Raw genomic sequence first — 10,158 nt, 5'->3', positions numbered from 1 at the left:
TGGAGCGATAGGGTCTTTTGATAAAAGACATACTACAAAAGCATTCGTGTTTACCATCTCAAATTAGTAGTTGGAAAATTGGTTTACTACGTCACTTTTAAGAGATGCACCTTTCACTCTAAGTAATGGGGCAATAAAATTCTATCTGCTGCAACAGAGACACTCAGAAGACATTGAATGAGATTTATGACAACGTAGTGGCACATCAGAACAAATTGATTTATGGAGTCGGTAGGAAAAAGATGATCATGTCTAATGGATCAGCACATAAAATTTTGTGGTCTGTGCTAAATGTTGAAAGAAATTATGTACATATATTTTCTTCGCCTAAAATTGACTGAAGCTCCATTAAAGTAGTGCTATTTCAAGAAGAGAATTCTCTCCACAACCTAAAAATTAGTGAAAATTTTCTGTTTTATTTAAGGGTGATAAATACACTTTTATTTAATTATATAATGAATATTTATTGAAATTATTTTTATCTTTTTAATTAATTTTTATGTATTTTTATATTTAATTTAAAATTATTAAATTTTAACCGTAGATTTAGTTGAAAGTATATTTATTACTCTTAAATAAAACAATTAAAATTTTCACTGATTTTTAAATAGTTAAGAGATTTTTTTTCGTTATTTCATGTATGTTAAATGTTAAGTTTTTTATAATATTATATTCAAATTAATTTTTTCATGTATAATCGATTTTATGTTAGATACGTAACATTATATTAAAATTTGTACTCTATTATATTATTATTGCTTTGTTACTTTTGCATGTTATCTCTTCCAAGTTTATTGTATGTTACGTCACCTCAATGCCTCTTCACTTACAACCATTAAGTCGAACCGTCGAGGATTAACACAAACTAGTAGTTAAAGGTCAAAACGGCATTAAAGAATATAGCAACATGGTCAAATTAGGTGCAGACTTGTGAATAAGATAAATGAGTTGTTAGAAAGCTTTAAATGTATGTGCGGCATGATTTACTCCACCAAATTAAGCTTTTCCCATTACTGTAATATCGCAGTAGCATCATCTTTAATCAATTTGAACTTGGAAATATATGACCAAAAGGCATATTCCCTCGTTTTATGGAAGCCAGATATGGCTGTCAAATGCGTCTGTCAGTACCAGAAAAAAGAAACTGCTGTCAAGTATAGCACACCGTTTTACTGGTTTTGCCAATCATTTTCCATCACCTGGAATCTATTGGTGAATGATAAATACATAACTTTCCTTCGGGGGTAATCATATTGGTCTCAGTACCACAAATTAACTGCGCTAGAAAATAGAAAACTTGAAATGCATGAAGAAAAGAAAGCATTTATTTATATCCTGTTCTAATGAAATTTAATCACAATTTGCATTTATATGTAGGAGCAACTTTGCTAAATAACGTTAATGCTTGCTTGACTCTTCCTATCATTCAACAAAAACAAAGCTTGTTCATTTATAATTCAGTGTGTCAAACAAGCTCAAGGCTCAATACACGAACTAACATGATGGAATACACTAGATTGTGGTTTAAGACATGGATCTTCGGCAGGTAGATATATAGCTTTTGAAAATAGAAAAGGAACAAACATAGAAGCAAATATAATTTAAAGACTGATTTCAAGTACTTGATATTTGTAGATATATGAGGTCCTGCAAGTGACATTGACTCCGAACTCTTTTAGGCCCTTTAAAACTCTAATTATGTAATAAGGTGGGATTTGTCAGCATATCCTCAAACAGGATGGTGGAGGATTTAGTATCTTGCCCAGATAAGGTGCCTACAGTTAGGTATATACAGAAGATAATTTGGTAGTCATGACAAGCCAGAGTCGAATACAGCCCTGTTCTCTTACTTTTACTGGTTGATGGCAAAATTTAAAGTAGAAAGAAATTAGTCAGATTAAAGCAATATTGAAAAACATTGATAGAGATGAAATTGCATAGTTTTCTAGCCAATTTTCTTAAGGTGATGGCTTTCGTTTCCTTTCTAGTTCATGTGCACTGTAAATGCTAGAAGATTGGTCATTGTAACCGTCATCATTGCCTCAAATTTACTTTTGTTATCTTATACGAACATATCTACCACCATTTTCTCCATGCAAGTACTGAAAACAGAAGAAAAGTTGAGTTCTGGGGCTATTTAGGATGGCCAAAAAAGCATGCACATGCATGAGAATACGAGAAATTTAATCTGTGATAAACAATCCTGCAATTGGCATTTCGTATATAAGTTGAATCAGAAAATACTCGTTGAGCAACAAGAAGATATAGAATAGACATTTCAAAGAGGGCTGATATGAGCATTCTCGCCAGTGGTCTCTCATAATACATGACAAACAAGAAAACATCACATGACATACAAGAAAATAGAATATGAGTTGACAGTAGCTCTTATTTGTAGGTACTGATCCATTTATATGGCCATGGTAGTTTAGTTGTTCGGATGGCTAGGTGACGGGGACTTCTCCAATGGAGGGTGTCCTGGATAGTGACCATAAGGTGACTGATATACTGGTGGTTTCTTGGGAGGTTCATACACCGGCGTCTTCTTTGGAGGTTCATAGACTGGGGGCTTGGGTTCTGGCTTTTCTTTCTTTGGAGGTGCATAAACCGGCGGCTTTGGTGGCTTAGGTTCATATACTGGTGGCTTCTTTGGAGGTTCATATACTGGTGGTTTGGGTTGTGGTTTCTCTTTCTTTGGTGGTGCATAAACTGGTGGCTTTGGTGGTTTAGGTTCAAACACTGGAGGCTTCTTTGGAGGTTCATACACCGGTGGTTTGGGTTCTGGCTTCTCTTTCTTTGGCGGTGCATAAACTGGTGGCTTTGGTGGCTTAGGTTCAAACACTGGAGGCTTCTTTGGAGGTTCATACACCGGCGGTTTGGGTTCTGGCTTCTCTTTCTTTGGTGGTGCATAAACTGGTGGCTTTGGTGGCTTAGGTTCAAACACTGGAGGCTTCTTTGGAGGTTCATACACCGGTGGTTTGGCTTCTGGCTTCTTTTTCTTTGGTGGTGCATAAACTGGTGGCTTTGGTGGCTTAGGTTCATAGACTGGTGGCTTCTTCGGAGGTTCATAGACTGGTGGCTTGAGTTCTGGCTTCTCTTTCTTTGGAGGTGAATAAACTGGGGGCTTAGCTGGCTTTGGTTCTGGCTTCTTCTTTTTAGGAGGCTCATAGACTGGTTGGCTTAGGTGGTTTAGGCTCTGGCTTCTCTTTCTTTGGAGGTTCATAGACAGGGGGCTTGGGTGGCTTAGGTCCTGGTTTCTTTGGAGGTTCGTAAATTGGTGGTGGCTTCACCTCCGGAGGTTTGTAGACAGGAGTATGTGGTTTCCCATAGTTGGGTGACTCGTAGGTACCAAGGGAGGGAGTAGTGAGAACCACCACTCCAAGGAGCAATACTAGCAAGCGTGTAAGAGACATCATTGAGCTCTGTCTTTCGATGGTGTAATGAGAAGTGCTTTTTTATAGTGGTAAGGGAGCCTTTTTGTCAAAAATTTCTCGTTTCATACTTTATCAAGTAGTTAGCTAGATCTGTAAATCTTCTATTAATTCATAAATGTAATCGGGTTCATTAAGGTCCCACTTAGTTGAAATTTTGGAGTATGATACAAGGCCTTATTCACGAATGAAGAAGATTATAAAAGGGTGGTTTGAGCTGCTATATTTGCTTCTTATTCCTTGATTTATGCTCAACAGTCCATCCTAACAGAGATAAGAAGCTTGAGGCATGAAAATATCTCAACAAGAAACTCAAAGTGAAGAGAGTTTTTTAAATAATCCCCTAGGATAAAATTGCATATCTTGTAATATCATGAAAGGTTTAATGTCTTATAAGTTATCAAAATTTGAATTCTAATTACTGAAATTAAGAGTTCATTCTGCCAATAAATTACTCATCTATTAACAAATTCTTTGACTGTTACAAGAAAGATAACAGAAATGTTTTGATGACAGCAAACTTTCTTCTGGATTGCAAACATTCTTACTAATTTCAAATGTAATGGCAGAGCTATAAGAAAACAAAGCCTATAAGAGAGGTTGATACTGATGATGTTTTCAGTTACCAAATTCTGTCTAGTTAGGACTTGGAAGTTAAACTTGTTTTTGCATCTAATGATCTTGATTGACTTTAGAAGTAGCATTTTAACCTGCTTGTTGACTGTACCTTGGCTGACTAAGTTCCAGAAACAGCTTTCTTTCACTATCATTGCATGTAATTTTTTTCAATTTCTTTTTCCCTTTTATATCACTTAGAGGTGTATCAGTAGCTTAGCACTAAAACCACAGGCAAACTCGAGGACACAATACAGAGGCTTCTACTAAGTTATTTGAATGGTTCAATTCAATTGAGGAGAGAAATTTACTGTATGTTGTGAGCTTTAACGCAACAATCTCGTGAAACGGTGAGACAACCCAGAATTGTCCATCCCACATAGGCGAGAAGATGCTAATTTTTAGCTACTTTTAAATTGAGGTTGGAAAGAAATCCAATAATTGTGGTGGTGTGGGTTGCGGAGTAGCCTTGATATTTACAGACCCTAAATACATCTTTTTGGTCGGTGTTTTCTTGGCCACCCTCAACTCTTTCTTTTTTCAAATTTCTCTTCGGTAATGAATTTGTCTACACTACTAGGGGGTGCAATATTTGGTTAGTATTACTCTAATCCCTTCCTATCTAAAATCAAAATAACAGGCAATTCGATCAAAATGACTGTTAGTCTCCGACCTTTGTACGCAGAAAGTCCTCAACAATGTTTTCATGTGAAAGAAATAGCATTTTCAAAACCTACATGCGGCTTAGTAAGCATATCTTACCTACCATCCTTTTTGTTGAACATATTTGAAAATTAGATGAACGTTAAAGCAGTAGCTTATCCAATTATTATGTAGCTTTGGCCTTGAAGGAACAAAATGTTTAAAATGCATGATTGAGTATCAATATTGGCATTATTATTGTTTTTTATTTCTGCAACTTTGGTGATGCCTGTTTCCACCAACCAAATCTCCATGCACGAAAAGACAACAAATCTCTTTGAACTCGATAGTTTCTTGAAGTCAAAAAGCCAAAAGAAAGAATTGGTGGCTTTTCTCCTTCACTAGGCTTTGGAAATGAGGTTCTTCGCACTGGCTTCTTAGACGGTGGAGGCAAGTGCCCTGGAGTGGGTTGTTTTGTTTGTGCTCATGTTGAGCTGGTTTTGTATAATCAACACAAACAAGCGTATGGAGACATCATCGATGGTTCAGAGCTTGAAGAACAAAACCCATTTTATAATGATTTCCCTTCTTGAAGAGCAAAACCCATTTTATAAGCTAAATACGGATCCAAATTATTCCTCCAATGTTTTCATAATGTATTCGATGCATTATCAATATATAAATTTTATAAATTGATAATAAATCAAATAATATTATTTCATTAATAGATAAATAAGATGATATTATTTTATTAATAAGTAAATTTTTTAATTAATATTAATTTTTTATATAATTTATTTTAAAAATTAATATTTATTTATTAATAAAATAATATCATTTGATTTACTATAAATATAAAATTTATTTATTGATTGATTATCATATATGAACTCAACATGTATGAAGTCAAAACAGAGTGTGCATAGAAAAACAAAATTCTATGTACAAATAATATTTATTCAATTTCAAAAAAAAAAAAAATTGATTGTGGACTTTTCCATAGAAAAAGCTCATAACTTGTTTCATCGAGATCCTGACGTAGGGAGAACCATACATTATCCTTCAAATATGAGGCCAACAAGTAGACAGCTTCAACTGGAAATTCGTTTATTGAAGGTGTATAGTCTGCATGTCTCAGAACCCAGAAGTTTCCTCTCCTGAAAATAAGCTTTTTGTTTTTGTTTTATATCCTTTGCCAAATAAACAAAGAAAAATGGATTTGATTTGTCGGTGCACTCCATGTATGTAGCTATCTTCTTGATTGGATTTTTCTTTATCTTTCAATGCATAAGAAATAAGGTCCAATACTTGATTGTTGTTAGGTTTTTGGGTTGCTTGTCCCACATCAATTGTGGAAGGGGATTTGTTGTTATAGATTGTGTTCAGAAGATCATAACAACGTGTAAGAGAAGATATGTTGCGATAAGACATTAGTTATAAGTGAAGTTAATCGTATAAAGTTAATTTGGCTGCATTTAAATATTGATCATCTTGTCTGAATCGAGTGGAGTCAGCACCCACTCAATTATTTATAGTCCGGATTTCTTGAAGATTAATGTTATAGTAAAATTTGTGTTATGGTGGAAATTTTTTAGATATTGACTCAAATTTTAATTGGGAATCAATTTCAATTTTAATGAAATTCTGTTAGTTAAAAAGTTAGTTGTTTATTAAGAATAAATATTCTTAACGGATAAGATTTTTTAGTAAATAAGAATTTTTAGTGATCAAGTAATGTAGTTTTATAAATATAAAAGTGAGTATTAACTTTTAGAACTATGAGAAAGATATAGACACCTAATTTTATCCGAAATAGATTCGAGTTTATTTGATTTTTGTGCTTGATTTGTACACTTTGATTTGGACTTATTTGAGCACTTTAATTGGATATATCTTATTGAGCTTATTTAGGCTTTATTATTTTAAAATTTTTTTTGGCATGTATTAAAATCTGATCCAATTTAATTTGGGTTGATTTAAAATTGGATAAATCCAAGATCAAATTTTAAAGTTTAACATTTTAAGGCCCAATTTTAGTTTTTTAAATTTAATTATTTTTATTAATTGATAAACATAAAAAAAAAAAAAAAAAAAGCTTGAAACTTGGTTTGCATGGCAAACCAGCTTTCTCAGATCTTCCCCTTAGCTATCTCACCATTTTTAGCAATCTATAGTTTACCCCAAATTTCACCTATTCACCTCTAATACCAATTCAGCAAACATTTTAAAGCTAAGCAACCTTCATCTCCCACACCACAAAGGTCCAAATTTCTGAATCTAGTTTTCGAAACAAAGACAGTAAGCTTCACCTAGTCTTTGATTGCTAATAAAATGGACATAGGTAAAGATCCACAGGGGATTGGGGAAGGGGGAAAAATAAATAGTAGAAAATTGGCAAAAAAACCCATAAGCTCTATCACCAGCTGCTATACAACCTATCTTCACACTCTCTACTTTCAACGAAAACACCCCACCCTTATCCGAGACTACCATCAAAGCACAACACAGAAAAAATCAAGAAGCCCATCTCGGCCATCAACCAAAAAACAACAAAAAATCCCATACCCATAACCAAACTTAGGTAACTAAAATCCACCATCCCTTCTCTCTTATAACCAAAAGTACCATCATCCCTTCATGCCTTAAACCACTACAACGGCCTACTAAAATCCACAAAAAATACAATCGAAACCCCTTTTGAATCACAAAAGAACCCCCTACCACAACTCAAAATCACCATCACCGTGATCAACCCCCAACACCATAATCAAGTTTTTGTCGCACCTAACATAGCCCTATTCATCTGCACCATAGCCTAACCATCACTCACCTGTACCAAAGTTTAGCCACCATTTCACTAGCCCTCGACCTCGACAAAGCCAAATCTGTTACAAAACCCTTGGCCATTCACCAAATAGTATACTATAATTTTCACCACATCCACCCAAACCACCACCCAAACCTAGTTATCACCGAACTTTGCCACATACAACTTAGCCTACTCATAATTACAACAGAACTAATACCGAACCTTCCACCAATGACTCACCTTCAACAATTGATTCATTACCATCACCTTGAACCAAAATCACTACTACTATTTGACCTCTCTTGTCAAGCAACCTAACGCCAATCTGCCGTTACCTAATAAAGCATTAAAAAAATACAACAAAAAAAATCCAAACACCTTCAGCCAAAACACTTTACAATGTCGCTTTTACTGTCATTAACCAAAAAGCAAAAAAAAAAAAGTCAACATCCCCAATTAGAGAACCACAACACCATAAAGCCAAAAAGAAAAAAAACACAAAAAAATTTTGAACCAAAAAAAAAAAAGAAAGCTTTTAGTTTGGGGGATTTTAAAGTGTTTTGAAGTTGTATTTTTGGGTAAGAATGAAGGCCAAGACTCAGTGAATGACACAATTTGAAACAGTAACCATTGGAGCAGTGGAAGAAGGTTGTTTTTTGTGTTGAAGTCGTGGGTTCAAACTTATATCTAGGCTTTTGGGTTAGCTTTTAGGTAAAATAAAGTTTGGAAACAAAAAAAAGGGATCAAGAGGAACATATTGGCCATTTTAGGTAGCTAATTGGCATCGCTGACCAATGGTCAGTGCGACGGGCAAGCATCAAAATCTAAAAAGTGGGGTAATTAGCCATTTGCATTTTAAAGGATTTGAAAGTTTTCTTTCAGAAGGGGAGGAGTGAAATGAAAAAAAAAAATAGGCTTCTATAGTTAGCAAAAAAAAAATCAGACAAGTGTTGCGTCGACCCAGACCCGACTTGAGGTTTGTGTGCTTGACCCAAGCTAAGAAGTTGCTGCCAGCCTCAAATTGGTCTAGCTAAACCAGTCTTGAATCGATCGAACTGATTAGATCGCCAATGAACCATCCATTTCCTTTTTAAATTGACGTTGGTTCATCCGAACTGAACCAGACCTAGCAAATCGCTCCCAAAAAATTCAGTTTAGGTAATTTTTATATTTTTTATATTTATTTATTTGTTTATTTGTTTATTTGTTTATTTATTATTATTATTATTATTATTATTATTATTATTACTATTATTATTATTATTATATTTGTTTTATTGTTTATACATATTTTAATATTCAAATTTTCAAAAATAAATATATATTATCTTTTTAAAATATAATAAACAAATGAAAATAATTTCTAGACTTTCAATAATTTTGTTTTAGAACCCTTCATTTGTAATGTAAAGGTGTAAGAAGGTTCACATTTTAATATTTTTAAATATGTATCTTCTCTTTTTTCCATTAATCTACATAAAGTTGAAAAATATTTTGAAATTAGACACCAAAGACAGAGAGTTTGGCTATTAGTAGGTCACTGATTATAGGATTTATTGACACATATTCCTTAAAAAGAACAAATTAAGGATATGACTTTCTTTTGGGCACAAGGGTTATGATTATAAATAACCATATTTTGCATAAAAAATTTTAAAATTATAATAATTTTATCAATTGATTAAATTATAAAGCAAAAGACAACTTTATTTCACAAACCCGAAATTCCACATAACGAAGATATTAAATGAAAGATACGTAACGATATCATAAAAAAGATATAAAAAGAAAAAAAATTACTAGTGTTGTGTGGTAGAAGACATGATATTGATGTTTACTTTCGAATCAATTGAGTATAATTTAATTGGTGATCAAAAATTTGAATTTCAATTCTAGTTTAATTAAAAATAATTAAAATGTAATTTTTTTTCTCTAAACTTATCAACTTATGTGCAACACACATTTAACAAATAAGAAAATTCTTGAGAAAGAACAAATGTTCAAATGATAATAGAAAAAAGAACTATAACTCTGTTATTGACCAAAACTATTCAAAATTAACTTAAAATAATTAAGATAATCAAACCTTTTAACTAAAATAAAACCATGATCTATATTTATATGTGTATATTAAATTTATATATCTAGAAAAGTCTTGAAATGGTTGCCGCATCAACTCTTCTATTCTTTTTCTTCTTATAAATGGATTAAAACTTTTACCAGAATTGAAGTTTAATATGAACCAAGACTTAACTTAATTAATTCATGCTATCACCCTTTAGAGATAATTGATTATCCTAAATTTAGGTTGGGGAGAAGAGCTTAGAGGAAAACATAGAGATAGGCATGAGAGAGTGAGAAGAAGAATTATCCCCTTACCTAAAGGGAGTAAGGATATTTATACAAGTTAACTTAAACTAAATAACCAAAATATCTTTGGTCCAATTATGAGCCACTCTCTTAAGGTAAAAGATAATTATACCCTTATGATAAAAAATGCATTTAACAATATGTCCCCCGAAAAACAGTTTGAAGATTCAATTAATGGATAAGCCAAGATATCCGACCTACTTTGGGTTTAGTCAATTTGTTAAAATTTAAGGATACATCCAAGTTTAGACTTTGAATATCTATTTTGTTGTTTAGCCTTTTAATGATATG

At 33.0% G+C, this 10,158-nt stretch overlaps 1 pseudogene; it reads right to left on the bottom strand.

Annotated features, from left to right (window-relative positions):
- Positions 1-2,182: 2,182 nt before the first annotated feature.
- LOC149510839 (uncharacterized) lies at positions 2,183-7,595 on the bottom strand (annotated as a pseudogene).
- Between the last annotated feature and the right edge of the window lie 2,563 nt (positions 7,596-10,158).

The sequence above is a fragment of the Durio zibethinus genome, chromosome 27 (genome assembly GCF_047325235.1).
Source record: "Durio zibethinus cultivar Kanyao isolate XHJ-2024 chromosome 27, ASM4732523v1, whole genome shotgun sequence".
Taxonomy (NCBI): domain Eukaryota; kingdom Viridiplantae; phylum Streptophyta; class Magnoliopsida; order Malvales; family Malvaceae; genus Durio; species Durio zibethinus.
This window is presented reverse-complemented; position numbering and strand designations above follow the sequence as displayed.